Genomic DNA, 27,119 nt, shown 5'->3' on the forward strand with positions numbered 1-27,119 from the left:
GCCTTGGCCAAGACACTTTAAGTCTTAGTTTTGATTATTCTCTCTGTAAAGCGGGTGTATTGATTTCAGCACTACCAGCGTCACAAAGTTACTGTGAAGCTCAGGCACAAAGCTAACGGATGTGGCTGGATACGCTTTGGGATGTATAAATCACCGTGCAGATACGGCTGGATACACTTTGGGATGTATAAATCACCGCGCAGATATAGAGGCATATGAGATCTCAATGACACTTGGCCGAGGCAGAGCAAGGGGCCTTCTGATGAGACCCTGGCAGAACCACAATCTGGTCCTAACTTTCTCACTTTACAGATAGAGAAACGGAGGCCCAGGCAGTGATATGGCCAGGGTCACATCCAGAGCTAATACAGGAGAGTTATGGATAGAAGTCAGGTGTCCTGGCTCCCGGTGCAGTTTCTGGCGTCTCTGAGTATCTCAGTTGTAAATTCTACCAGAACAGGGATCCTGGGCTCTGCTCTGAACCCAGGTCAAACTCACCATGGATGGAAGAGAATTCCTGACTTTCAGATATCCTTGTGAATCCCAACCCTTCCCAACCAGCCTAGGGAGGGGAAGCATTTTAGATAAAATCCTTTTACCATCCCTTCCATTTCTGAGATTCATTTCTTAGTGGCATCTGAATGAGAATTTTATAGACGTTTCATTTCTCGTCCTTGTTATCCTTCCTTTGCTGTCCTCCAGGAGCAGGTTATGACTGAAACCTCTGTGAGGTCCAAGGTGTAAATCTCCAGGAATGGGAACTTGGGCCTTGGGTGGCAGGTCTTCAGGTTGACGGCATCTCCACATGTGGCGTGATCGTTACGGGAGGGAACAGGGCCCCGAGAAGGGCGGGGGGCACAGAGAGATTAATTTTTTCAATGTCATGCTTCCTGTGCGTTCCTTAATGACTGAAATTTACATGTGTGGGGAAAAGTCAGTTTCCTCTGGAAGGCCTGAAGGGGAAAGCCAGAGCCATGAGACCGTGTTGCAAGTGGGTGTATCCACTTGCAAGGGCTCTGTACTGATCTGACTGGGAATCTTTTGACTTCTTACAGGGTGTGTGACTGTGATCATGACTGGGAACTAGAGTTTGTGCTTTTGTGGGTCTGTGACCATGTTTCTGGGATTGTGTGTGTGTGTGTGTGTGGTGTCATCCCTCCTATCTTTGTGGCCATATGCAGTTCGATGTGTGTTTCTTTAAAAAAAAAATTATTTCTCATTTCCTGCATAAATTACTCCATGTAAAAGGCCATCCAGAGCTCAGTTCCTAGCATCCTTTTTCAATAAAGCAATATTATCACAGCCTAGTCCCAAAACTAGTCCCAGGAGAGGCTTTTCCTAGATTCTTTGTCAAACAAAATGTCAGCGACTCACCAAATGATGAGAAGAAGAATTCTTCTTGTTTATTTCCCAAGTGAGGCCGACCTGAAGCAGCTCAGAGTCTTTGCCTCCTTTCTTGGGCCAGGCGGACAGCGGCAGGTGGGCAGGTGGACCAGGGTGCTCAGGAGCTCACCGTGAAACCCCTTGGGCTCTGCTCTTCCACCTCACTCTTTACCCAGCTTTGTGACTTTGGGCAAGTCACAAAGTCACTTTTCTAACCTCAGTTCCCCCTTTTAAAAACAGGACTAATTATACCTACTTTATAGGGCTGTTGCAAGAATTAAATAAACTGGATACCATAGCTCTTCGTAAAGGACATTAGCACATTGTGGGTACATATCCTCTGCTGAATAGATACATTTACTTATTCCTTTATTCAACAAATATTTATTGAACAGCCAATATGTCCAAAATACGTATTGGGCTCTGCAGAGATATATAGGCTTGAGACTCAGTTTAGGATGATATAATCTAGTGGGGTAGACAGAGTGGCAAACAGACAACCACAGTCTGATGGGATAAGTGCTAAAAGGATAGCACAGAGGATGTTCTAGGCTTCTAGAACCATCCTTGCGGCAGCCATGTGGAAGATGGCCTGGGCCACAGAGAGACCCATTAGGAAGCTATTGCTGAGCCAAGGTGTGGCAGAGGAGCCAGAGAGGAGGAGATGGTAGTTCACTCCAGGTGGGGGCAAAAATGAATGGTTAGCTTGTGCCAACGTACACTTATTTTCTGCTTCTGGAGAGAGCTTTCAGGGCTGAGAAGGCTGTCTCAGAACCAGGGTCATTCAGCAGGCTCATTGGAGAAGGGAGTGGGGGCTCACAGACTGGAGGGTCAGAGCCCTGAGGAAAGGAATGGCAGGGGAGTCATCAGGAAGGGGCTGAGCCCAGCTGAGCAGAAAGGGAGAATGGAGACAGGCAGGGCTTTGCAGAGATTTACAAAGTGTTTCCAATAGGTCTGAAGTTTTCTCCAAGAAAGGAAATCCTGCTGGAAGAGGTAAATAACTTCTCCAAAGTCAACGCTGGTCTTAGTTTCATTGAAAGGGACATTTGCTCTCCATGATGGAGTCCCAATCACCAGTCTCTAATTTGTGTCTGGTCAGATTCTGCCCAGGTCTCTTGACTGCCTTGGGCATTCCTGTTCATCCATTCATTACCTCATTTAATAAGTACACATTGAGCCTGATGGTGGGCCAGAGCTGGAAGCACGAATGTGAGGATCACCTTGCTCAGGAAACTCAGAGTTTAATGGGAGGACACCTATAGGAACACATAACGATAACTTAATGAGATATGTAGCCTGGAGTTCATGGCTAAGAACTTCGGACTTCATTGTATAAGAGATATGGTCCCAGTTATTAGGGGAGCAGGAAGGAGGGGATGATTTACCCTGTGTGCAATAGGGGGATATGAAGAGAAAATGTTACAGAGCTGAATCTTGAAGGATGAGTAGGATTTGGCCAAACAAGATCTGAGCAAACTGTCATTACCACCATTGTCATTAATGACAACAGTCACCATTTCTGAAAGGCTAGTCTAGGTCAGCGCTGAGTACCTTACTATCTGCTAAGCACATCACATGGGTGATGTAATACCATAAAATCCTAATAAACAATTTGTGAGTTAGCTGTTATTGTTTGCATTTTACAGAAATAGGAAAACCAAGACTTATGGAAGTCACACAGCTGGGAGGGGCGAGCTCTAGGATTTGAATCCAAGTTTGTCTGACTTGAAAACCTTTTCCATTCTGTTGGACTATCCCTCCACATTCATTTATTAATATTAGTGCAGGAGTCTTCTGAAACAAGCCGTAGTTTGGTCAAAAGCTCTTCCTTCAGAGACACATTGAAATATAATGAATTAGAATGCCTTTGGCAATAAGTAATGATAACTAAATAGCAAACTTTCAACTGAACTGATTAAACATTCATCTGAATTAGTATTTTCCAGTAGCGGTCCCTCCTCATGTGACAGGAATGATACTTTCCATGATCTACAAGGACACAGTACTAACCTAGGTATGGATGGCGGGCATAGAAGAAATAGAAACACAGATCTTGTCCTCAAAGACGTATGATGCCATTGAGGAGATTCAGATTAACGCGGAATGTAGAAAGTCACAAAATAGAGTAACCCTGAGGGCCAGTCACAGGGTGGGAGTGCACAAGGTTGACTTCATTCAGTTGCAGAAGGTCAAAGAAAGGTAAGACTTGAGCCTGATCCTGTCTTTGAGGAAAGGGGACCTGAGTGAGTGCAGGACCTTGATGGAGCTGGACAGCAGAGAGGAAGGGGGAGCCCAAGGCCCTCCAGAAGGGCAGGTGGCCTCATGAGGGGGGCACAGGGCTCAGACATAGTGTGCACTAGGTCGTGAGACAGTGGCAGCCTAGCCTGGCTGGAGAAACGTTTGGGTTGAAAGATCCAGGGGATTGGGTAAGAGAGGTAGGTTTTGGCTGATTGGGGAGGACAAAATGAAATTTGGATTTTGTCTTCTTAGGCCCTGGCAAGCCATTATAGATTCTTGAGCAGGGGAGAATCAGTATAAACAAGTCTATAAATCATCTTAGCTTCCGAGGAGGCCCTCTCTTCCTAGAGGAGTGAATCTGGTCTCTTTGAGACCAGCCTGGTCACTCTGGTGATATGTGAGGCTTTCACTGGGACAGGTGAGTTCAGCAGCTGATCCAGACCAGTCAGAAAATGAGATCGCACTGTCCGGTCCAGCCTTTGGTGTAACAATGGTGGAGACTGATGATGATGATGATGGTGATGGTGATGATGGTGATGATGGAACAGAATTCAAAGGGTGAAGGGTTTTGACCCACATCACCTAGCAAACCCATGGCCAGGCTTGAACGAGTTGCCATGCTTCGCTGGCTTGGTCACCCCAGCAAGGAGGTGAGAGCAGCCCTAGACCCTCACAGATGTCTGCCATTGGGGAGGTGCCTGAGGGTCTCTCCATCACCGCACTGACACCAGAACAGGCCCTAGGGTGAGCTCCAGAGTGAGAACAGGCTCTTGCAAGGCTCTTAGGCCGAAGGAGACAATGACTCTGATGCTTTTGGCTCCTGGGGTAGATACAGGATAGGGCAGCTTTCCCAGAATGGACAGGAGACAGGCCTTTGGTGTAGGCTTCTGGCCAGAGATTTCAGAGGCTCAGTGTTCACCACTGTTATTCATCTGCAAAAAGTACGAGTTGGTGAAACAGGCAAAGGTGTTCTCTGGGGAAGCCTGTCCGTCCTTGTCAGAGAGTGCGCTGGTTTAAAACTTGGGCAGGCAGGGAAGGGCCTGGCCAGAGCCAGAGAACCAGGGGTGGAGGCTGCTGGATCTCCTGGAGATCTTGTAGGGACAGAAGGGACATCATCTTCAAGATGAAGCTTCTGCTTCCTTCTTTGTCCCTGAAACATCTGGGCCATCGGTTCACACAGGGCCCATGTCTTCCCGTCCATCTCTCTCTCTCTCTCTCTCTTTCTGTCTGCCTCCCCGCCTGTCAGGCTGCCTGTTAATTAAGCCCAAGTCCTTGGGACCCGGGCAGTAGTGTCACAGGCCGCACGCTAGCCTCTAGAGGAGAAGGATTTTGTCAACAGGAAGGAGGGTGGTGTGTTCTCTCCGGCTCCTCCCTCAGGCAAGGCAGGCGTGAGTGTGGAGGGGCAGCATGGCTCTCAGAGCTGCACCTGGATCCGACGGGTGGCCGCGACCCCCAGGCAGTCTCCTCCCCACGCCCCCCAACCCCAGACTGTCTCTCATTCTCCTCAGCGCTTTCTGTCATATGCCTTACCCTCCTTACGCTCAGAGGAATCGCTGGCAGTGACAGAACGGAGATTACAAGCTATATTTCTGCCTCGAAGCTTTTCTCCAGGCTGTTGGGACCTAGGTAGTTGTCAGTTCCAGGAAAGGAGAAATCTGTGTCTATTGTAGCCCTGACGCAGTGCCCTGCGTGGGGGCATGCTGGTGTCACCTCGGACCGTCCTGCCTCCCTCGAATATGTACTTAGTGCCTGAGCGGGGCAGGGTTGGCTTCTGGACTGGTTCCTGAGGGGCTCTGGATCCTCAGTGCCACCTTAGGGGTGGCAGTTAGAGACCGCCCGGTTAGAGAGCTCCCGGTTAGCTCTCAGAGGTGGAGCTAGAGCAGAAAGACAGACACAGAAAGCATGTGGCTGCACCAGGACCTGGAGAAGGAGCTCTGGCCCCTCAGTCAGAAAGGACACAGTTAGGGGCACCGGGGTGGCTCAGTCGTTGAAGCATCTGCCTTCCGCTCACGTCATGATCCCGGGGTCCTGGGATGGAGTCCCGCGTCCCGGCTCCCTGCTCGGCGGGGAGCGGGGAGCCTGCTTCTCCCTCTGTCTGCCTGCCCCTCCCCCTGCTTGTGCTCCTGCTTGTTCTCTCTCTCTCTCTCTTACAAAACAATAAATAAAACCTTTAAAAAAAAAAAAAGGAAAAGAAAGGACACAATTAGAGGCCGAAGGAGCCGGGAGGCAGGGCTTCCATCCTTCCATGCCCTGACCCAGACCCTCTCTCTCCTCCACCCCTGCCACTGTGGACTTTGGTGGAGGAGGGGGTTGGGAGGCCAACCACCAGAAACGGCAGCATCCACACATTGGAGGACACAATTATTTCCTTATTATCTAGACTGTGAGCACCTCAAAGACAGGGAGAGCGTGTGCGTGTGTGTGTGCGTGCCTGTGTGTGTGTGATCTTCGTATGCCCAGACCTCAGTACATGGTAGGTTCATAATACACGGAGGCTAAATTGAAGCAATGTGCACCTGCCCAGAGGGGTGGAAGAGGGGAGGAAGGAAGAGTAAAAAGCTCCGCAAGAACAGAGCTTTCATCTGCCAAGCAGGCGCCAGACCCCTGGGAAACGAGGCAGGGGAGGCTGACATCCGCAGAGCTCCCAAGAACGGCCCACCCCACAACTCAGGGCACATTCGCCTCTGCTTTCCTCTGGGAGCCCAGCATTTACTCAGCACTTACTACTGCAGGCGCTCCCTTTGGGTGGGTAACAAATACAAGAGCAAACACAAGCAGGGAGGTTGGAATCGCAAAATGTCAATGTCTGGAGTCAGAAGACATGCCACTTGCTGGCTGTTTTTTGAGGCAAGGTCCAGTACCTGACCTGTCTAAGCCTCATTATCCACATCTGTAAAATGGGAACAACCACCTGGCAAAGAAAAAGGCATCTCTCATACATTGCAGATAGGATGTAAATTGGTGTGACCTTCCTGTTAAGTGATTTGTAAAAATTTTAAAAAGTGGACATACCTTTGGATTTGGCAGCTTCCACATCTAGAAGCTTATTCTAAGACAATGATCATATAAGAAAAAAAAAAGACAATGATCAAGTCTAGAGCAAAATTCAGCTGTAAGAATGGGCATTATTTATAATAGCAAAAACTGGAAATAATGTAGACAACAAATGATAGAAATTTGGCTGAATAATTGTAGTGCATCCAGAAATGGAAAGTCATGTAGCCAGTAGGATTATAATGTATATTTTCCTTATATGCAGAGGTGTTTGTATGTTACAAATATAAAAAGCTGACTACAGAACAGTCTAGATAGCATGATACTGTTTTTAAGAAAGAAGAGTTTTATTCTACATATTAACTGTGGTTATTTTTGTATTGTGGGATTACAACTAACTTAAGTTTTCTCCCTCTTACTTATCTTTTTTGTACTTATCAGCATATATTGTTTTGTAAAGATAATGAAAATTAAGTTGTATTAAAATAGTGACCTTTAGAGGTTGCTTTAAGAGGTAAAGAAGATATGACATATGAAAGTCCTTTGTAAACTGAAAAATTACAGACATAAGACAGGGTCTGTGCCCATGAGGAGCTTACAGTTTGGAAAGAGATGAAAAATACCTAAGATAACTATAGCATGAAACAGAATGTGGCAAGAGCTTCCAGAGAATGATAAACAGCATGTTACTTGGAAACACAGAGGAGGTAAAATTACTTGTGGTTCTAGAGGAAAGAGCCAGAATGTTTGAGTTGGATAGTGAAGAATCGCTAAGGTCCTGTCAGGTAGAAATATAGAACTGGGGCCGCAGGGGAAGCGGGAAGCTGTGGGACAGGTTTGGAGAATGGGAGATGCTCGCGTTTGGATGGAGGGCAGAGAGCCTCTGGGTGATGAAGAAAAGAGCAGTCCGCAGGGCCGTTTGGGGCCAGACTGCAGACACCTTGAAGGCTGCACTTGGTAAAATGCCATCAGTGAACCTTTGTTGGTGTCTTCTTTGAGTAGGGGAGTCACTGAAATTTCTGGGGAAGGAGCTGACCCCGCGGTAAACCCCTCAGGGGTAGGGAGGTCCTGCCCTGTATGGGGCCCGACATGCATGCAAAGTGAGGGCGTCTGCCTGGGAAGCTCAGTCTGGAGGCAGCTGACAGGCCAGACGGGCAAACTGTGGGGATGAGGAGGGGCCTGGCAGGCATGGCCAGGGACAGGGCCCGTCCTTGGTTGTGTCACTGGGCATGGAAAGGAGGGAAGACCATCTTCTTGCCCTGACTGGAAAGGGATGGGACGTGGTGGCCGAGTGAAATGAGGTGGGGCTCGGGGAAGGAGGAATAGGACACCTCTCCTGGGTTTGCTGCCTGGGGGGGCCCAGGGAAGTGGGGTAGAGAACTGGGAGCCATTCACAGAATTCACCCACGGCTCCAGGGAGGAGGCACAGGCTGGGGGTGTGGGGAGCAGGGCAAGAGTAATCTGGTGCTCAGGACATGTCCTCCCTCCGTTGGTCCTGATCCCTTGGGCCTCTCTGTGTGGCTGGCTGTCTCGGGGCTGGCACTGGCCAGGGGGGCCTGACCCTCCTGCTGCTTTCAATCTGTCTCTATTCCTCGGCTCCTCTTGGGAGGAGTCTGGAGTGTGGGCAGAGGGTTTGTGTCACCCGGTAAGCTTTTGTTAATGGAGATTCATTAACCAACCTCCCTCTCCTGGAAGCTTCTCTCAGCTCATCCCGTCCTCCTAGCGTATCCCAGCTTACTCTTTCCTGCAGGCGAGAATTCATACCCCCTCAGGATCCGGATGCTGTGTCTGCCCCCCTCACCCCCAGTGGTGCCTGTGTTGGTGCGCACATGTGCGCACACACACACACACACACACACACACACACACACACGGGAAGGAAGGCAGGAAAGTCTTGTTCAGGCAAATGTCTAAATTTCCATTTCCCCGCTGCAGCTCCCAGCCCAGGCCACTGTTTAGCTCCTCCTGTTGTCATGTCACTAGTTAATTACATTCTTTACTGAGGTGCAAATGTGTTTTTACAAGGAGACTAAGATGGTGTTAACTAGGAAGGAACTGTGAATGTTAAAGATGCATTTACCTCGGATTGTAAGGCTGGGGCTCTTGGCTGAAAGTGCTCCCCGATGCGGCCCTGAAAATGCAGCCCAGGCATCAAGCCGCCCTCCTCCCCCTGCCATCCCGTGACCCGGCCATCCTTGCCCCAAACGCAGCCTCCTTGGAGTCAAATTAGCAACTCGATCCACAAAGAGAAAACTAATGTGAGTGTCTGGGAAGCGTCAGGCCAGGCCTTAGAACAGTGTAGACCGAACAGATCAGAAACCTCAGTTTCTTTTTTTTTTTTTTTTTTAAGATTTTATTTATTTATTCGACAGAGACAGAGACAGCCAGCGAGAGAGGGAACACAAGCAGGGGGAGTGGGAGAGGAAGAAGCAGGCTCATAGCAGAGGAGCCTGATGTGGGGCTCGATCCCATAACGCCGGGATCATGCCCTGAGCCGAAGGCAGACGCTTAACCGCTGTGCCACCCAGGCGCCCCTGAAACCTCAGTTTCTGAATGTCTTGATTCATTTCAAATATTGAGAACCAAAATAATTCCCTTCGATCTAAAGATAAGTCAGTAAGTAGTATAGCCAAAGCTGACTTTCGGCCAAGGCTGTCCTTCACTACCAGTCTCTGCTTGGGGTCCATTGCCCTCCCAACTCTTCCTCCCTGCTGCCCACAGGCCGTTGAGAACAAGAAGCCAGCTCTGCCTTACCCAGGGCCCAGAATCCCTCAGAGACCTGCCCACACTTTGGGGGAGAGAGGGCCACGTGTACAGCTGATATCAGGAAACCAGACAGGTGACCACAGGGCACTTGCAGCTGTGACAGGGATGGCTCGGTGGGCCTGAGCAGCCACACCAAGGAGAGACACCGGCATCGTAAATATGGCAGGGGGGTCCGTAGAGCAGATGGCCTATATCCCTCAGAGCCAGAGCGAGCGGGTGCCCCCTTGTTCTCTGATCACCTGGGGCCTCTAATCCCTTCTGAGAGCTGCTCTGCCCTTTTTTACAGGTGCTTTGGCGCTAGCTGACAGGAAGAATTTCTGGCCCAGCTAGGAGTGAGAAGAGGGAGTGAGTCTCCTGAGGGCCATCCTCGAGTCCGCCAGGATCACCCGAACAGTAAGAGATGCTTCTCCATCCTTAAACACCTAGTTAAACCCTCCAGGCAGATGACCTTTTCTTCTGAAAACCTCGAGAAGCAGCCCATCACATTAGCTGGCACTTAGCGTAGACAAGCTTAGAACCCACAATACTGTATTATTTTTTTTCATCTTTCCTCCTCAGCTCGTTGAGGACAGGGCCAGAGCTGTGTCTCATCCCTGTGCACCTCTCTCTTCTTCCCCATAGTCTGGAAACAATCAAGTGTTGTCGATGCAGATGGATGGGCTGTTGCTTACATCCACAATGACGATAACCTTTGTGTAACTTTTCTGGAGCAGGCATTATCACCTAAGAACCGCCTGGGTCTTTGTTAAGATGCAGTACCTGGGCCTCCCACCAGAGAGTCTGATTTTCTAAGCCGAGGTTAAGACCGGGAATCTGCACAGAAGAACACAGAAGAAACTGCATCCCAGGTGTTTCTGATGAACTCTGAGAAATAGTTCTTTAGAATGTATAAGGCATTTTGAATGGAGAATCTCATTTAATCCTCTTATCAGATAGGGTTTTTTAAATCCCCTTAAGTAACTTCATGATCTCAAAGACGTAAGTATCAGTATAGGCAGGGATTTAGAAATCCAGTTATCCCAAACAACCCTTCTTTCTTTCCAGTATGCCATGATAGGGGCTGGCTCTGTTATGGTGAGGTTGGGCCCCAACTCCAAAGGACACTGCCCACGACTTTTGTGAGTGTCCCTGCTGTCTCAGGGCTGCCGTGACCTTACAGGTCATCAGCTTTCGTTTTGGGGGCAGTCATCATTGCCCAATTCCTCACGAAAGCTGGTTTCCCTGGAGAGAGGGAGAGAGAGACAGTTAATCAGAAAGGTGAATGTTCCTGGGGCCAGCTCCCCCAGTTAGCAAGGCCACACATATTCCAGAGGATCACACAGACTGAACTGGCCCACAATGCTTGTCCTGGTTCCTATGCCGTCTGGCCATTTGGGGAGCTCTGTGTTTTAGGTGTTCTAAGGGGTGGGGAGCATGCTGAAGCATGCTGTGGCTCCTAGAGGTAAAAGCCAGAGGCAAAGAGAAAAAAGGCATATGCAGGGAGCTCAAGGCTTCACCCTAAGTGTGGGTTCGGCAATGCCCGTATCAGGGACAGGTGGACAATCTTTTCAACACCCTTTGGCGCCTGTGTGCACAGCGATGTCAAAGGGAGATCACTGCAGACAATAGCTGTGGTGAGGGCTTAAGGAAGATGGGGAGATGGTTAAAAAAAAAAGAGAGAGAGAGAGAGAAAGAAAAGAAAGAGAAAAAAAAAGGGCCAGGTTAGAGACTCCCAGTGAACCAGTGTGGACAGGTGTTGCCAAGTCCAGTGGCTTTCCCTGGGCCTGGTGATCGCACTGAGTTTTGTCTTGCTAAACTACTCGGTAGAGTCCTATTTCTGTCCACGCCAAGGCTGCAGATGCTGGGATCCACACACGCCAGAACATGCCTGGGAGAATGGAGGTGGTGCTGCCCTCCTTACGTGCTCGAATAAAGGGAAGGATGGAAATGGGTTGAGGGACTGCTAACGCCTGCCGAGGGTCGTGTCTTTCCATAGAATGGAAAGTTTCCGTGGATGACATAGAGGCGACCTCATGTGGCCCCCTGACCTCCCCTTCCCTCTCCTTCCACATCCCCCTCCCCCACCGCCCACCGGACTATCTTGCTGCGTGCCAGTCTGGTCTGTTGCGGGGACTAAACACAGTTGACACCATTGCTGGGATTGGTGCAGTCGGCAAGGACAATTTTTGCAGCTAATGCTGGAAGTGTGGCAATCAGAGGAGCCGCCAGCTGTCTCACTTAAATTCTTAGCTCTCTCGCTCTCTTTTTTTAAAATCGTTTTGCTTACATAATCCACCCCCTTTTTATTTTCTAATTCTCTCCTTGCAAAGCTGGCACCAGAGGGGAAGGGCTGGGGCGGAGGGGGTAGCAATTACACATCAGTTTGGGGAGCATTTACATTTTGCAATTACAATTTAAAAATAAGCCTCGTTAATGATCTCCACGTGTCAACGACAAACCCTAACCCGACATACTCTCCTGGGCTTGCCTGCCTCCCCCTGAAGTCAGAGGCTCGGTGGAGGCCAAGATACCTAGGGAGACACAGGGGGAGGCGGGGAGGAGCATCGGAGGGGCCAAGAGAGCCATTAGCATGCCCTTGAGGTTGGTGGAGGACAGGTGTGGGGCTGAGCACATCGAAACCTAGAATTCGGGACTCCAGCTTCCCTGTCTTCCCTGCACTCATGCTCCACCCCAGCCCAGCTCCTTCCCACGCCCTGACACTGCAGGACTTTGTGTCCTCAGGAGGCAATGTCAGTCCTCAGAGCTGTGCTGGTACCCTCCACAGTGGGAATTTTCAGAGCCCTGTTGGGCAAACGTAAATCCTAGTCCCCAGGAACCAGCCAGTGTGCCTGGACATTCAGGGATTGCGTAGAGGGACTGGATCACACGTGTGAGGCTCAGGAAGGGAACAGGATCAGTTGTATCGTGGTTTGGGAAGGACGTTTCCCCTCTTAAAATTGGCTAACTTATGGGGCGCCTGGGTGGCACAGTGGTTAAGCGTCTGCCTTCGGCTCAGGGCGTGATCCCGGCGTTATGGGTTCGAGCTCCACATCAGGCTCCTCTGCTATGAGCCTGCTTCTTCCTCTCCTACTCCCCCTGCTTGTGTTCCCTCTCTCACTGGCTGTCTCTATCTCTGTCACATAAATAAATAAAAATCTTTAAAAAAAAATTGGCTAACTTATATTTCATGAAGCCTCTGATCTTTTGGGCTGGGACTTTGGAACCAGACACACCCAGATTCAAATTCTAGCTCTGTTATTCGTTGGCTGTAAGATTTGGGGCAAGTTAAGTAACTTACGTTTTCTGAGTAGCATTGTCTTTATGCAATTGGGGTAATCGTATTTACCTTAGAAGGCTTCTTTGAGGATTAAATGAGATAATGTACGAGAAAGCACCTCATCCAGCAGCTGGCGTGTAATAAACGCCCCGTAAAGGTCAGCTGCTCACCGGCCCCCTCCCCAGGAGCCCCAACATGCTTCCTCCTGCCCGAATTCAAGCTGCGCCTTTCCAGCTACTGGGGACACTAAGGAAGGGCAATCTGGTCTGATTTTGCCAGGTCTCCCCTCCAAGTCAAGCCATCTGCACCTTGAGCAGCTCCTGAAGGGGACCCCCCCACCCCCTCCCACACACCCCCCGCCATCTCCCTATAGGATTCTCTGCAGAGCCCTGGCCTCAGGCCTCCATTCCAGCCTTCCACTTCTCGTGGGCTGGCTCCTGACCCTGGCTTTCAACAGCCCAGTTCTCTTTTCTGGACATGACTTTAACCGAGTGACCTTTTATCAAGCCTCACCTATGTCCTTTCATCTGTGAAATGCGGGAGGTGGGCCAGGCGCTCTCCAAGGTTCCTTTCAGTCTTGACATCTGTAAGGCTCTGATGCTCCTTCCCCAGAAGCTTCCTCCCAGCCTGTTATCCCCATGGAAGGCTTTCGTCTCCCACGCCGCTGCATCCAGGCCAGTCTGGATCGTCCAAAACTGACATTTGTTACTTGAAACAGACATACAATAGCTCTTCCCTGTGGCAAAACTGGAGGTGCATCTTACAGAAATCTGAGACAAGGAAGACTTCCGAAAGCAGGCCCCTTGGCTTAGGGTGGAGAACACAGAAAGGGACTATCTTACTGGCTCGGGTGCTTAAGCAAACCACAGTTAAATATTATGTTTTACATACTGTTCTAAAAACTTGCTTTTTTAATTGAACCTAAGCTATGTAATGGACAGCTTTCCAGTTTAAAATAGATTGACTCCATTGTTTTTAACCACTGCATAGTATTCTCTTCTGTGGACGTTTCATTATTTATTTTAGGTATTTTTAAAATGAGAAGTAAAGTATGTGCGTGAGGGGAAAATAGTGTAAGAGTTACGACGTAGAATAAAAAGGGCCCCTTCTTTCCCCTACTTCTACCCACAAGATCCAAATGACACAAAGTCAACTACAATGAATAGTCTCTGATTTTAGTTATTTGGTGGCTGGTGTTTGCTGTTATATAATATACTTAAATTCCTCTTTCTTAATTTATGTATTTATTTATTCACTCCTTGCTATGAAAGCTGGGGAAATTAGCCCACATTCTCCCCTTCCAAATTGGTTTAGTTTGATAATTTTTATTAAACCATATTTGACACTATGTTTAATATGTAGTATTCTATAGAATATAGTGTGTCTATTACATGGTATACAGTGTATAGCACATAGGGTTATAGATCATGAACTCTATGTTTTATGTATTTAGTATAATAGTAGCTTTACAGATTAAGAAGATCTACAGTGTATCACTGTAGTTCCCTCTGCATTCCAACTGTAGGTTGATTGTAAGATAGAAATTTTATTCAACCACAGAACTAAACAGTGTGATTTGACCAGGGGAAAGGAAATGGAACCGTCTGTCATTACAACTTGGCCACTGCAGGAGAATCTTCTGAGAGCCCCCACATGTGCCTCCTGCCCCCTGCTCCCCTCCAGCCCTCTCCCTCCCACTGGCTCACACTGGGCCATGTCTTCCATGGACGCTGTTCTCTTCCTCTGATTCCTCTGTTTTACTGGAATACCACCTCTAATTAGTTCTGATATTGATGGATGGGAAATAAACTGAGTTCTTATGTGTCCAAAACAGACTTTACTTTGCCTTCAAACTTGATTGATCTTCCGATGGAGCTCAGAATCCCATGTTCAAAACCTGTTTCTCTTAGGTTTCAAAGACATTATTCTACCGTCTTCCTATTTCTGATCCTACAATGAGAATTTATGGAAACTTTCAGTTTGCTTTTCTTTTGCAAGTTCGAAAACATCACCACTGTGTGCTGAGACTTGAGATTTTGTTTGTTCCTTTCCTTTTTCATTACCCCTGCTCACACCCGGGGACCACTTTCAATCTGAAGTCACCTGTCTTACTTCAGCTCAGGGCAATTGTCATTTCATTATTTCTTTGTTTGTCCTGCTCAGTTGTCTCTGTTTCCTCCTGGAACTTCCACTGCCCCACACAAAGCCTGGTGCATAGTAGGTGCTCAATAAAAGCTTATCGAATTTGTTGCTTGGGACCTAGATTCTACTTAGGTCCCTATTTTCAGCTCGCTGCGTGGACTTGGACAAGTTTTCTCATTTGAACAGAGAGGTCAGACCTCATGACTGCTCAGGGTGCTTCCACTCTGCTGGTCCTCTGGCAATCTGCCCTGCAGCCTTGGGTCCCCGCTGCTCCTGGAATTGGGGAAGAAGCTGAGGAGCGAGAAGTGAGGGGAAGGCGGAGGTTGGGCAGTAGGGCAGCCACAGTGGCCAGCCTCCCATGACAGACATCTCCCTGAACCTTTCTTCTATTCAGCAGCCTCTGCCTGTCCCCCAGGGGGACCTCTTTCCTTGACCTTCCCAATCATTCTTACATGGGCCTCCTTTCCTCTTCATCTCTGCTCCCTACATCTTCTCAGCTCACCTCCGCACAAAGCTCCCGTTAGTGAAATAATTCCTGACCATGGCAGATCTTTTTTTTTTTTTCACTTTTATGAATTCCAGGACAAAGAGACAGCAGACTTCCCTCCGCAATTCTGCACAGCAGATGCTCTGACCTGAGACAGCCAGGCCCTAAAAAGAGAAAAATATTAGAGTGCCCTGCTGATAGCTCGGATCTGCCCCAGCCTTAGTCTACCTGTTGCCCTGGGGGAGGCATCTTGGATGAGAATTCCCACTTGCTTCTCTTCCCCACCCCCAGAGACTGGCTCTGGGAGCAGACATTGCACACACAGCTCCCCTGACTGCCCAGACCAACCTGCTCTGGACAGAATCTCTAGATCTGGGAGCCAAGATGCTTCACTCCTTTTCCCTGAGAGGGCCAGACACTGGAAGATCCAGATTCACAAGGGCTCAGATCCCAGAAGATCATTCTCTGTTCTAAGTCAGAGCATCCTAATTGGTCCCTAAGAGCCAGAGTCCACTGTCTTCTCTCTTCTTCCATCCCCTGGTCCTTGCCCTGCCATGGGAAGTGGGGTCCCCTCTTACTGGAGAGAGAAGAGGGGAAAGTAGAGACACAATTTTGAACTTCAAGTCCACAAAGATTCTGTACCAAAGGCAGGAATGAGAGCTCAACAGTAGAACACGAGTTGGCATTGCAAAAAAGGCAGAATGAAGGTTTGAGGTGAGTTCTAATTTTCAGACAAGCTGCTAGTATTCAAAGATTCTGCTGCTACTATGAAACACTTCTCCTTGGTGCCTGAGTGCAGTGGAAAGGGCCAGCAGATGACTAAAGGTTTCCCTATTAGAAGCCAAAGAACTCCAGACCCCTTTCCAAGGCTGGGGTTTGAAGGGGCTGGGGCTTGGCAGAGGACATGCAGGAGCCAGGGGGAAGGAGAACACAGCTCTGGGCCTCTGCACTTCTGTTCAGCTGCTGCCTGCTTGGGAGGCTGTGGGTAATAACCCCGCAGCTGGCCTGCAGAGATGTCCTCACTGGTCACACGTTCAGACCTCTGCCCAGAAGCAACCTGGGCCGGGAGAGGAAGCAGACAGAGAGGAGGGTGAGCAGGAGGGGACTTCTGCAGGGGGAGAAAGCTAGAACTCAGGGAATTATGATAAGAGATGGGATGCCCCCTAAAGAGGGGCCGCCCCAACTTGAAAAAGCCCATGCTGCTCAATGGGACAGGCTTTCCAAAGCTAGAGCCAGGTGCCTCCAAGCCTGTGAGTCATGGGCATACTTCCTGCAGAACAGGGACTTCTTTGCAGCTGTGGGTGGTCCCTGGAAAACAAGGGGTGGGGCAGGGCGGGGAAAGAAGTCCAAGTGGAGACAGCCACTGAGAGCAGATGGACTGCAGACTGCACGCTCCCTTCCACCCCACCCCGCCCTAGGGGCCCCACCTGGCCTGACAGGAAGGAGACGCTGACGGAATCCCAGTCACTGTGAGTCAGAGCCCTGGCTCCAGCGCCATGGAGTGTGGGGTCAGGGCCCTGGCTGGCCCCGCTTTGGCCCAGCAGGCATCCCCAGACTCCGACCCCCTGACAGCTAAAACTCACGATCAACTTCCCGATTACACACCGCCCCTTCGATGTAGTCTTGCCCCATGGATTTCTATCATTTCATGTGCGTCCCTTAATTGCGTTCCTTCCCTTCCTAATTGAACCCACAGTCCCGTGAGTCAACGATGGAGACTCAAGATGAGCCTCTTTCAGCATGCTTCATGTTTTTCATCTTGGTCTCAAGTGGCATGATGGTCATGAGACCCCTGCTTCTGCTCGCCGCCATCAGCACTTCCAGTGGCCCCTCTTCCGCTCACTTTTGTGAAATAGCGGGAGCAAACCGCAATGAAGTCTTGAAATAACGGTGGGTGCACGCTGCTGTCCGAAGCTGACGGGGCTGGCAGAAGTGCGCAGCTCTCTAAGTGGTCCCCCATCCAAAGGTGCGAAGTCTGCATGCATTAACGGGGTACAAATGCCCAGATTTGGTGGATTGCTCTCATAGAATCCACGGAAATCCAGGGCATGGGAAAGTTAAAGGACAGCCTGTATTGGATGGCGCAACTCAATCCGTAGCTTGTTTCCACAATCACCCTTGCCTCTTCTGTACTTCTCCCAACTTCAGGGGGGCTCACGCCTCCTCCGGCATTCCCCGCCTCCACCCTGAGACTTCTAGGTGAAATGTTCAGCCTCTGAAAGCAGACCAGGGGTCACCTTGGAAGACTTCCTCAGGTGCTCTAAGCCTCAGTTTTCACATCCATGAGTGGGCACAGCCCTCCTGCCTACCCCAGGCGGTGGCTGGGAAAAATACACAAGGTTATCTGCATCAGAAACTTAGCATAATGCCGGGGGTGTGGGGAAAGCTCAATGACTAGCAGCCGGTATTCAGTCCCTATACCTTCTCACCCGTATCAAAATTTGCTCCAGGGTGACCTACTCACCCTCCCTGAGGTGTAAATGACTGCTGGACTTTGAAGAGCTCTATTTTCCAGATTTGATTGTTCCTTTTACATTTTAGTAGTAAGCCAAAGAAATTAAATTGTAACTGTGTACATCTTCCAGCTCCGTAAGGAGATAGAGCTTGTGAAATCATACGGCACAGGATTTCTGCCCCCTAGAAAGGAAATTCAAGGAAGGGCCATGATCTTGTCTATGGGGGAGCACAGGGCTCAATGGGCAAGATGGGACATGTGGGTGGGAAGCAGATTTCCCATAACACAGAGACACACGTAGTGATCATTCATGCTTCCATGCTCTACTTCAGCTTCACCGAAGAGTAGAGTTTTGAGCAAAAATTTGATGAAAAAAAGACAAGAGAGTGTAATACAGAGACCTTGATGGCAGATGAGAAGTACAGCAAAAAGCATGGAGGAAAACTTTCATAAGGTGATAGGAGGCGTGTCTGCTCAGCTAGGGCTGGAGTCCGGTGGGCAAGGCCCAGGAATGGGCTCATTGCCCAGCATGACTTTTTCTTTTGCTCCTGCGGACACCATCCTCCCTTCTTCCCTGGGGCTCCGTTTCCTGACAGATGAGGAACACAGAGCCAGTGTACCTTCTCTCATTCCAAACAGCCGTGAGGACCAAGGTTGGGGGAGGCTCCTGGGCAGCCTTTCCTCCCTGGGTTGACCTTGTTGCTATGGACTCTGCCTGGTCTCCCTCCTTTTTCTCAGAAGTTCACCTGGGCCACCCCAAAGGCCTCAGGAGGAAGGACTTCCATTAGCTGGGTAAGGAAGTATCAGGGATGAGTGGCTTTTCCATGATAAACTGAGCCCAGAGAGCCACTTGCTTCAACAACCCTGACTCTTGACCGTTTTTTTCTGGAGGCAATTTTTTAGAAAATGGAACCAGGTATCATCCAGCCAGAGGACATTGTATAGTCCTAAGAGACAAGGGGCCCGGCTGATTCTCTACGGAGCCTCTGGTTCCCGGAGAATCTGAAAGCATCACAAGGGACAGATGGGCTAGGAATCAGGGTCCGTTATCTCTATGGAGGCCACCCCCGCCCTCTGCCCAGTCCTGTGGCTCCAGCCCCCTCCCTGCCCACCCCTGCTTTCCTTCCTCTCTCCAGCTCCCCGGGAGTGCCGTCCTCCCTGTGTGCCTGCCTCAGAAAAGAGAAAGATTTCTAAAAGGAAGGGCGGCAGATAGGGCAGCAGGGAGGTGGCTGCCTCGCTCCTTCCAGAACAGAAGCGTGCCTTCCATCTGGGCTCCCCAGCATCTGAGCTGTTCCTCTGTCTCTGTTGAGTTGTGAGCCTCAGGGGCCCAGCCCGTGTTGTTTTCTCAGCTCTGTTCCCGAGCAGCGGCTGCCGTCAGCTCTTGACAAATAATAATAAACCTGGGAATCAGGTTTGTCGAGGGGGATTTCGGTCCCTGGGTTCATTTTTAGATTTGTTTCTCTCTGTATGTGTGTGTGTGTGTACAGACAAGAGAGCACGTGATGGTGTCTTGGGGGAGCAGGCTGGGGCTCCCAGGTGCCCTGGCAATCCACCCCCTCTGTAGCCACAGAAGAACTGGAGGGCTCTCCTCTGCCCCTGATCGTTGGGACTGCCTGCAGGTTTAAAAGAAAAGAGAAAGAATTGAATGAAAGGCCTCTAGCTCTCTCCTCTCCCTGTTCCTCCCCACCTCTCTCACTCATGCTATTTGGGTAGAGCCGAAGGGGGCTGGCAGTGAAACAGAGGGGACAGAATCCCAGCTCTAGGTTCAAGAGTCTCCTGAGTGATGGGTGGGACCTTGGCAACAGGCCCAGGGAGAGGCTCCTTGACGGAACCGCACGTGGACCCCACCCCAGGGCAGCAGCATGGCCTCCCGGCCTCCACTCCTGAGATGCAGCACCAAGGGGAGGGCTTTCCTGGAATGGGGAAAATGTTCGGAGTCGAGCATCACTCATCCGACCATGGCTGAGTGTGAAATTTAGGGCCCTATCATGGGGCCCCTCTGGGGCAGAGCAGCACCCACTTTCAGCAGTTAGGGGGTGGCCGTTGGAGGTCATTGCTGCCATCCCCCTGCCTCCAGGCAGGCAAAGGTACAAAGCACTTACCTATGAGACACATGCAAGGCCTGCACTTATCCTGATAACTGGCATGCTTTCCCCCTTTCTGTTTTTTTGTTTTATTTTGTTTAAAGGAACCAAAGGGGGAAAAATTGCCAAGTTGTGAAGTGCTTTAAGAGGAGATGAGAATCTTCATCAAAATGCTAAAAGCTGGAGGGGGAGAGTAATGTGAAAACTCTTGCCTGCTATTTATGGGATTGATTCTCAGATCAAGAAGAAGCAAGCAGTCGGATGAAAGGAATTATTGTTAAAGCTCCTCAGTAGGAAGATCTAATGGACAATTGCTGCTATCAGGGGGAATTAAATTGCTGTTTCAGTTTGTAAAATATATCAGCAGCTTTTTGAAGCCAGGAAAGGTGTGACAGCCCAGGCAGGGAGGAGAGCGAGGGCTCTGTCACTTACTGGCCCCGGTGTGGGGAAGCAGGAGGCAGGCAGGAAAGAAGGCTGGGGCAGAGCATGAGTCGCTCTTCTAACTCGGACCCTGGTCCACACATCTGAAGCCACATTGCAAAAGAGCTAAACTGGGGCAGTCAAGGGGCAAGGTGGCAGCCCTGATGGGCCCAAAGTCTGGGCCCTGATGTTCTCGGAACCCCCGTGAATCAGAGAGGCATGGCAGGAAGCAAGAGGGCAAGGTGGGGGGCTCCTCTCTGGGAAAGCCGGTCAGGGGGTGATGTGGGTCCGTGACTGCCAGCAGGCCGACTCACGGCCAGGGCGGAGTGGACTCCTCTGTCTTCTGTAACCACTGAGGATCCCCTCACTAAACTGTGTGCCCGGAGGGATCCAGGGTGGGTAGTAACCACCCCTCCTCCCAGGACAGGGTCTCTCCGCTGGGGTCAGTGAGTGCATAAATGATATGCTGACCCAGCCACACACATGGGAGACATACTGTTATTCCAGATAAAGACCAGACTGTAAAATGGCTTTGGGGGTGGGGAAAGGAGAGGAATGGAGGCCCTTGGAAGGAGGACCAGGGCCATTTGGAGGAGACCATCTTCCTGGTATGGGGAGCAGGAGGGTCTCTGGCTTCTCCGATTTCACAAAAGACTCTTACCCCTTCCAAAGACCATTTGCCCCACTTGGCAGTTAAGGGCTGAAGGAAGAGAGAAAGGGGGGGGGGGAGAGTGACATTTTCACATCTCTCAGGGAGTCAGAAGCCAGCGGTCCTAGTTAAAGCTCACCCTGGCTTCTGCTCATCTCCACTCTGTTCCCTGGAGACCAGCATCGTAATAATAGGGCATGACCTGGCACCACCACCCAAGTAGGCTTCTCGGAAAGGCAGCAAATGACCATTTGTTCAGAGAGCTATGGGTGGCCAAGGGGTCTGAGTTGCCTCACTTGCTATCTTGCTGAAGTCAGTAGAGAATTATTTTCTGTTGAGAAGTCTACGCAGGAACTAGAGGGGCACCAGGGAAGTGGTCCTTCTGGCTGGGGCATTCAATGACTTGCGGCTCTATGGCAGGTGCAAGGTCCCTGCAGACCTGGGTCATGGTGGAGCAGTGGCTCATTTTGGACTGTTAGCCAGCCAGCCTTGAGGACAGTAGGGGTCTGATCCTGAGTGCAAAGCCTGCTAGGGTCCCCTTCCACCTGTGCTTCCTTCAGTAACATAGAGTTACCTGCCTGGCTCCCACGCCCCACTCTGAGCCTGCTCTTACAAGACTAGAGGACTTCCATTCGCCCCCAGCACCCCAGGTCAGAAAGATGGGGGCAAAGCAGCATCCGCGAGGCCACCGCATTCCTGTCACCTGAATCCTCGGGCCCCTGAGCTTACCACCTGATTCCTAGAGCACCTGGTCCAGCGTTTGGTGGGCTCCTGGGGGGCTAGCCCCTTCCCCTTCATTCCTCAAGGACCTTCACTTCTCCCTCACTTGCAACATGTCAACTGGACCTTCTCACATTTTATGGCTTCCCAGCCCCGAGGTACACCCTTCCTCTCACCTCCGTGCTCTCCACTGTCCCTGCGTTGGTCCTACCCCGTCACCACCCAGCGCTGACTCCCTACACCACGCACAGTGACCACAGTGTTTCCTCTAAAGCTTGAGATTTCTAGCCCTTCCTGGGTTTTGCAAAGAAATCTGGGGTGTGTGTGTGTGTGTGTGTGCGCACACACGCACCCCTGCGTTTCTTTAGATAAATCCACAGAGTCACATGAAATCAGTGACAGGTTGACACCGTTATTTCAAGATTCATCGCTCTGAGTTGCCAGCACAGGAGACCTAGCCAACTCCTTCCCACCAACAACACTTTTTTTCCAGGCATAATTTATAGCAGTGGGGTGAATTTGTTTCCAAAAGATGAATATCACACTATCAGCAACAGCTGCCTCTCATTTTTATTTGTTTTTAAATTTGACTCAAAGTCCAATTCTCTATACACATCCGAAGCTGTAAATCCTAAGGCGACTGATTACATGATTTAGTAAACAGGTTCTATTATATAATGCAATTAAAGTGGGGCTCCAAGGCGCCACCTACAGGCCACTTCTGGGAAGGGAGCGGGACCAGAGACTATCGTTTTGGACGAGGCTCTAGGCTGAAAGAAAATAAACGGATTGCGCCAGGGTTGAGGCGGCTGCTCCTGAGGGAGAAGTTGCAGCCAGCCAGGTTACTAACGCAGCCTTTTGGTCCCTCCTGCTGAGTTCACTCTGTTATTTCAGCCTCCTGCAAATCTGTCTAGACGTCAGAACCCAGGCCTGGACAGCTGCTCAGAGGGCCCCCTCCCCGGCCTGGGGTTAGGGGGTGGGATGGTAACCACCTGGGGGCTTCTGGGCTGGGGGTCCTGGCTCTCCGGCCTCAGGGGCCTCCCTCCCTTACTCTCGAATGGGAAGTGAGGAAGAGAAGCCCTGAGCTGGGAGCCGTTGAAATGAAGCTACAATCCAACTGTTTCCACTCCGTTCAACAAAGCTTGTCTTGAAGGCTAACCATGGACAAAGACTTTCAGAATATTCTGGTGACATCCCTCATTTTGCAGTCCAAGAGGGGGAACATGACTTGTACTGCCACAGAGAAGTGGCAGAGCTAGATGAGGAATCCAGACGTTTTGACCCTGAGCACAGGCTTCAATCATGGGAATTTACAAACGGGGAAATCGAGGCCCAGGCAGGGGATGGGACTTCCACAGCCTCTATCTGTATCGAGGGAAGGAAAATAATGAAAATTCTGCTGGTGTGTGTCAGAGGACAGAAGAGAAGGGCTTCTGTGGGGCCCTCCACAGTGTGTCTTAGTTTCCTTTCTGGAGAAGGAAGGATGGCAGGGAGGGGAGGAAGGAAGAAAGACCCAGGGCCAGTGTTCCCTCCCCCCACCCCTCTGGCCTAAACGACAACACTCTTCAGATGAATCAGGTCCTGGGGCCTCAAGGATCCTAGCTTCTCCAAAGAGCTTTTGTAAGCGTGGGTCATGCACATGTCACCGGGGAGAGGAGAGGGAACTTTCTTCCCTGGGTGCTAAGAGAGAAACTAGACCAGAAGGGGGTGGTGGCAAGGATGGATGAAGAAAACGGGACTATCAGAGTCCAAAAGGGTGGAAATACATCCAGACCTAGTCTCCCATCTAGGGCAATGAGGGGCGACTGTGAGGAGCCAAAGGGAAGCTTGTCCCGTCCCCCCTCCCTAAGTGGGTACCGGATACAATGTAGTCTCAGCCAGGGTCAGAGGGCAAGAACAAATGCTGTCGGGCCAGCTGGCCAGAGAGTTCCCAATTAGACTTTGTTTCTCATCCTTAAGGCCCTGAGCCCCCAACCCCAGCACCCCAGCCCAATTACTGCCGGGCAGCATTAACCCCTTGGTGCCCCAGGCCGTTAATGGAATGTTAATTGGTCTAATGGGTTTCATGTCAACAAGTCCTAATGAGCTCCTTCCTAACGAGCTTGCTATTTTTTTCTAAGCCTGTTTGTCAACACACTGGAGTTTGGGCTACAGACCCCGGGCCTCACCTCGAAGGGCTGGAGGAGCAAGAGTTGAGGAGACAGGGAGTGGATGCCCCTGGGCTGCCCATTCCTACTAAAGGGGTGTGATTTTTATGCCCCCTCACCCATCCGCAACTGTGCAACACGGCCTTACTGGGCTCCTGAGCTCTATAAAATGGCGGGTTTAGCTCCTTTTGGTAATATCAGTGACACGAATTAGTTCTTCTTGGATATCATTGTGGGGTTGAATGTTGTGTTAGGGGTCCCCCCCCCCCCTCAGCTGTCCTATAATAAAGGTTCTCAGCATTAAGAACAATCTTTTGACATGAGCCTGCCTGTGATGGGAAATTTCTCCATGGTAAATCATTCCTTGTGTGTCCTCCATTTGCTGTCTTGGCTGTGGTCCCTTGAGTGCCCTGGTGTCTGGTAACAGAGCGCTGGGGCCTCTACACAGGGCGGAGCAGCCTCTCTGAGCCACTGACAAATGCTGGAAGCCCCAGGCTGGGTTTCTAGAGCCCAGGCCTGCTACTCTCCTTTGCACTCTCAAAGAACGTACAAAAAGGGTCAGGCACCCAGGGATTGCTCAAGGAGCTCCCCCCACCCACTCTGGAGTCCCACCGGGCCCAGTTTCAGACAAGAGAAGTTGGATCCCCACGTTCCTCTCCAGAGTGGTTCCACACATCCCTCAGCACCCCCAAGCCTAGCCAGTGGGGTTCCCCAAGGATGGTGGAGTGCCTGTGCTTGTGGAGTGGTGTGAAGAAAAGAGCAAGCTTCCGGAGATGGGTATGGGATCTCCCCCAGTGTTTTCTTTCCAGAGGCTTCTGTGCCTGAGTGAGCAGAGAACCCACGAAACTTAAGCCCCAGATGAAAAGTCTTCCTGTTCTCTGGCAGGAGAAGCCCCCAGAGGGCAATGGGTTAGTGGCCTAGTGGCCTGTGGTGACCCCAGAGAGGGGGAGGGGAGGGGCAAAGGCCATCTGGGTCCTCAGAAAATAATTCTGTGTCCTCTGGCGAGGAGGGTCTGGCCCCTGCTCACAGCCTGACAGACTCCAGACTGAAAAATCTTCTCTCAGCCTGGGCGTCGGTGGTTGCTTCTGGCTGCAGACCGCTTTTACCCATCTTTCCTTTCCCCCATGCTGGGTAGCCCTCCTGCCATTGCAAATATTTCTAGGGACAGCAACTCTAAAATGACCCCACCTCCCATTCATTGGACAGCGAACAAAAGAATGCAGATTAAAGACCCCTCTATGTAGCCCCAATCCTCCTCATTGAGCATCCTCTGCTCTGCCTTTACTGACTTTCTCATCCGTGGAATGAGGTTACCCCAAGACCCAAACCCGAGGTTAAAGGGAACCAGTTGCCCCTAGGAGGGGAGAGAACCGGCCTAGAGAGAGCTCCCACCCCAGACTCTGCCCCCAGGCTCCCTCTTCTGGAGGCTGCTGGCACTACAGCCCCACAGTGGTTCACTTTCTCCCAGGCCAAGGAGAATCCAAGACTGGAGCTCCAAGGAAGAGGTCCTGAAGGCAGGTCCTGAGGCCCCAACCAAAGTTACCTCATCTGCCAGAGTTCCAAGAAAGGCTGAGCCTAACACACCCCTGAAATATCCCGATTTCCTTTTGTCCCTCAGGGTCCAAAAGAGATTCCACACCATTTTAATCTCTCAAACGTCTCCATTCTAGAAGTTTCTTCTGACATCTCAAGAAGTCTCTATCCTCTTTTTTCCTTGGGAACCCTTTCCACTCTGCTCTTGCCTTCCTTGGATGTTTACCGCCACTCAGACAAAGAGCCAGCCACGAAAACAGGCATGGGTTCTCCGGCCTGAAGTGACTGCCTCCCCCGAAGGCTCTCTTCTGACCCTCTTGGCAAAAATAAAGCATGGATCTGGGCGCCTCATGTGTGCGTGAAGTGGAGAGACTCTGAGTGTTTCTGTTGCAAAGACATCTTGGTGGTCCCTCATCTGAGGTAAAGCCAGGGTCGGTGAGGTGTAGGTAGCAGAGAAGCCAAGGGGAATGCCCTGCAGGCACAGCAAAAGCCCTCTCTCCCTGCACCGTGCCCTCTGGAACCTTCCTTTCTCTTTCTTCTTGCCCGCTGGGCCATCACTTCCCCGACTGATAACGCTCCTTGGAGAGGAGATCTTGCCTCCTTCCGTTTGTCCTCCCACACCTCCTAGCTCTTTGCATGTAGCTGACACTTGATAAATAGTCCTTGAATGAACACCTGCACGTCCAGTGCCTCTCCATGCACTTAAGGTCAGAGACTCAGATCAGGCCAGGCTTGCTACTTCCTTCTCTTCCTGAAAAATAACCAAAAAACACTCTCTCTCTCTCTCTCTCTCTCACACACACACACACCCCTCAGGGCTCTGGAGACCAGCCCCTTCCCTTAGGCAGCTCCAAACACCCTCAGATTACCACAGAATTCACATATGTGAACATTTCCGAAGACCCTCGGGAAGGTGTGGGAGGGCGTCAGCGGGACGAGGATGGAGCCCCACAGTGCCCTCAGGGAGAGGGGAGGGAAGCTCTCAGTCTGTGCTCACAAATGTTTCTAGCTCATCAGCACCCTCCATCCAGGAGAAGGACAGACCCCTGGCCCCTGAGAGGTTCTTAGGAGTTTCCAGGCTCCACGATGGGCAGGCCTGCGGCAGGCAACTAGCCCATGGTTTCCGGCTCTAAATATTTCAGGGCATCTAGCATAGCTCAACAGCTTTCTAGGCGCTCCTTTTCCTTGGGGGCTATTGCCAGGCTGTCTCCACTTACAGCACCATGTTCCATTTCAAGAAGAAACCTTGAGGCCCGGGAGGGGCAGCTCCCTTACTGGTAGGGGATAGGGGGCAGGGGGTAGTGCAGTGGAGGACAGCAGGGACAGGGAACCTGGAGATTCGGGTCCAATCCCTGCTTCACTAGTACTGCCCGGCCCCACCACACACACACACACATCATTCCTCTTGGCCTCTGTCTCCTCCTCTGTAAGAGGCGGTGGAGTCGGCTCTGCTCTTCTGGCCGCACATGCCGGGAACTCTAGACTGAACACTGGCTAAGGAGGCTTACTTAAAAGATGTTGCAGACACAGCCATATGCCCAAAGTCACAAGCACACACCTAGAAAAACTCGGCAAGTGACGGGAGGCTCACCCAGGCTCTCAGATGTTCCGCAGCCTCTTTCCCTTCCCTGAAGACCAACCGGTCGCCCTGTGCTGCCGGCTCCGCCCTCCAGTCTGAGGAGCCGACCTGAGCCCCCACCTCCGTTTTCGGCCACTAGGGGGTGTGGCGAGCACACCTGGGAGGGGTTAGTCTGCGCTCGCAGGCCGTGGGGCAGGGAGGTGGGACTTGGAAGTGAAGGGCTTGAGGCCTCCTGCAGGTGGCTGTTCCAGAAGCCTGGGGAAGGG

General features: G+C 50.9%; 1 protein-coding gene and 1 long non-coding RNA gene across 7 annotated transcripts in view; one reads left to right on the plus strand and one right to left on the minus strand.

Annotated features, from left to right (window-relative positions):
• Positions 1–27,119, plus strand: part of PKNOX2 (PBX/knotted 1 homeobox 2) — a 272,005-nt gene that overhangs the window by 167,431 nt on the left and 77,455 nt on the right. For 3 of the 5 annotated variants that reach the window (XM_057316693.1, XM_026505481.4, XM_044386555.3), the window contains exon 3: positions 9,668–9,774. The exons of the other annotated variants lie outside the window; for them this stretch is intronic. The gene's annotated coding sequence lies outside the window, so the exon portion shown is untranslated. The remainder of the gene's footprint in view (positions 1–9,667; positions 9,775–27,119) is intronic. 5 annotated transcript variants of the gene reach the window in all.
• Positions 8,945–26,950, minus strand: LOC125282447 (uncharacterized). Of its 2 annotated transcripts, none has more exons than XR_008960883.1 (3): positions 26,866–26,942; positions 13,151–13,317; positions 8,945–10,602 (listed from the first exon to the last, which is right to left on the minus strand). It is a non-coding gene; the product is annotated as an uncharacterized LOC125282447 (long non-coding RNA). The 2 variants fall into 2 exon arrangements; XR_008960882.1 differs by having other exon boundaries at positions 8,991–10,602; positions 13,151–19,334; positions 26,866–26,950.

The sequence above is a fragment of the Ursus arctos genome, unplaced genomic scaffold, assembly GCF_023065955.2.
Source record: "Ursus arctos isolate Adak ecotype North America unplaced genomic scaffold, UrsArc2.0 scaffold_22, whole genome shotgun sequence".
Lineage (NCBI taxonomy): Eukaryota > Metazoa > Chordata > Mammalia > Carnivora > Ursidae > Ursus > Ursus arctos.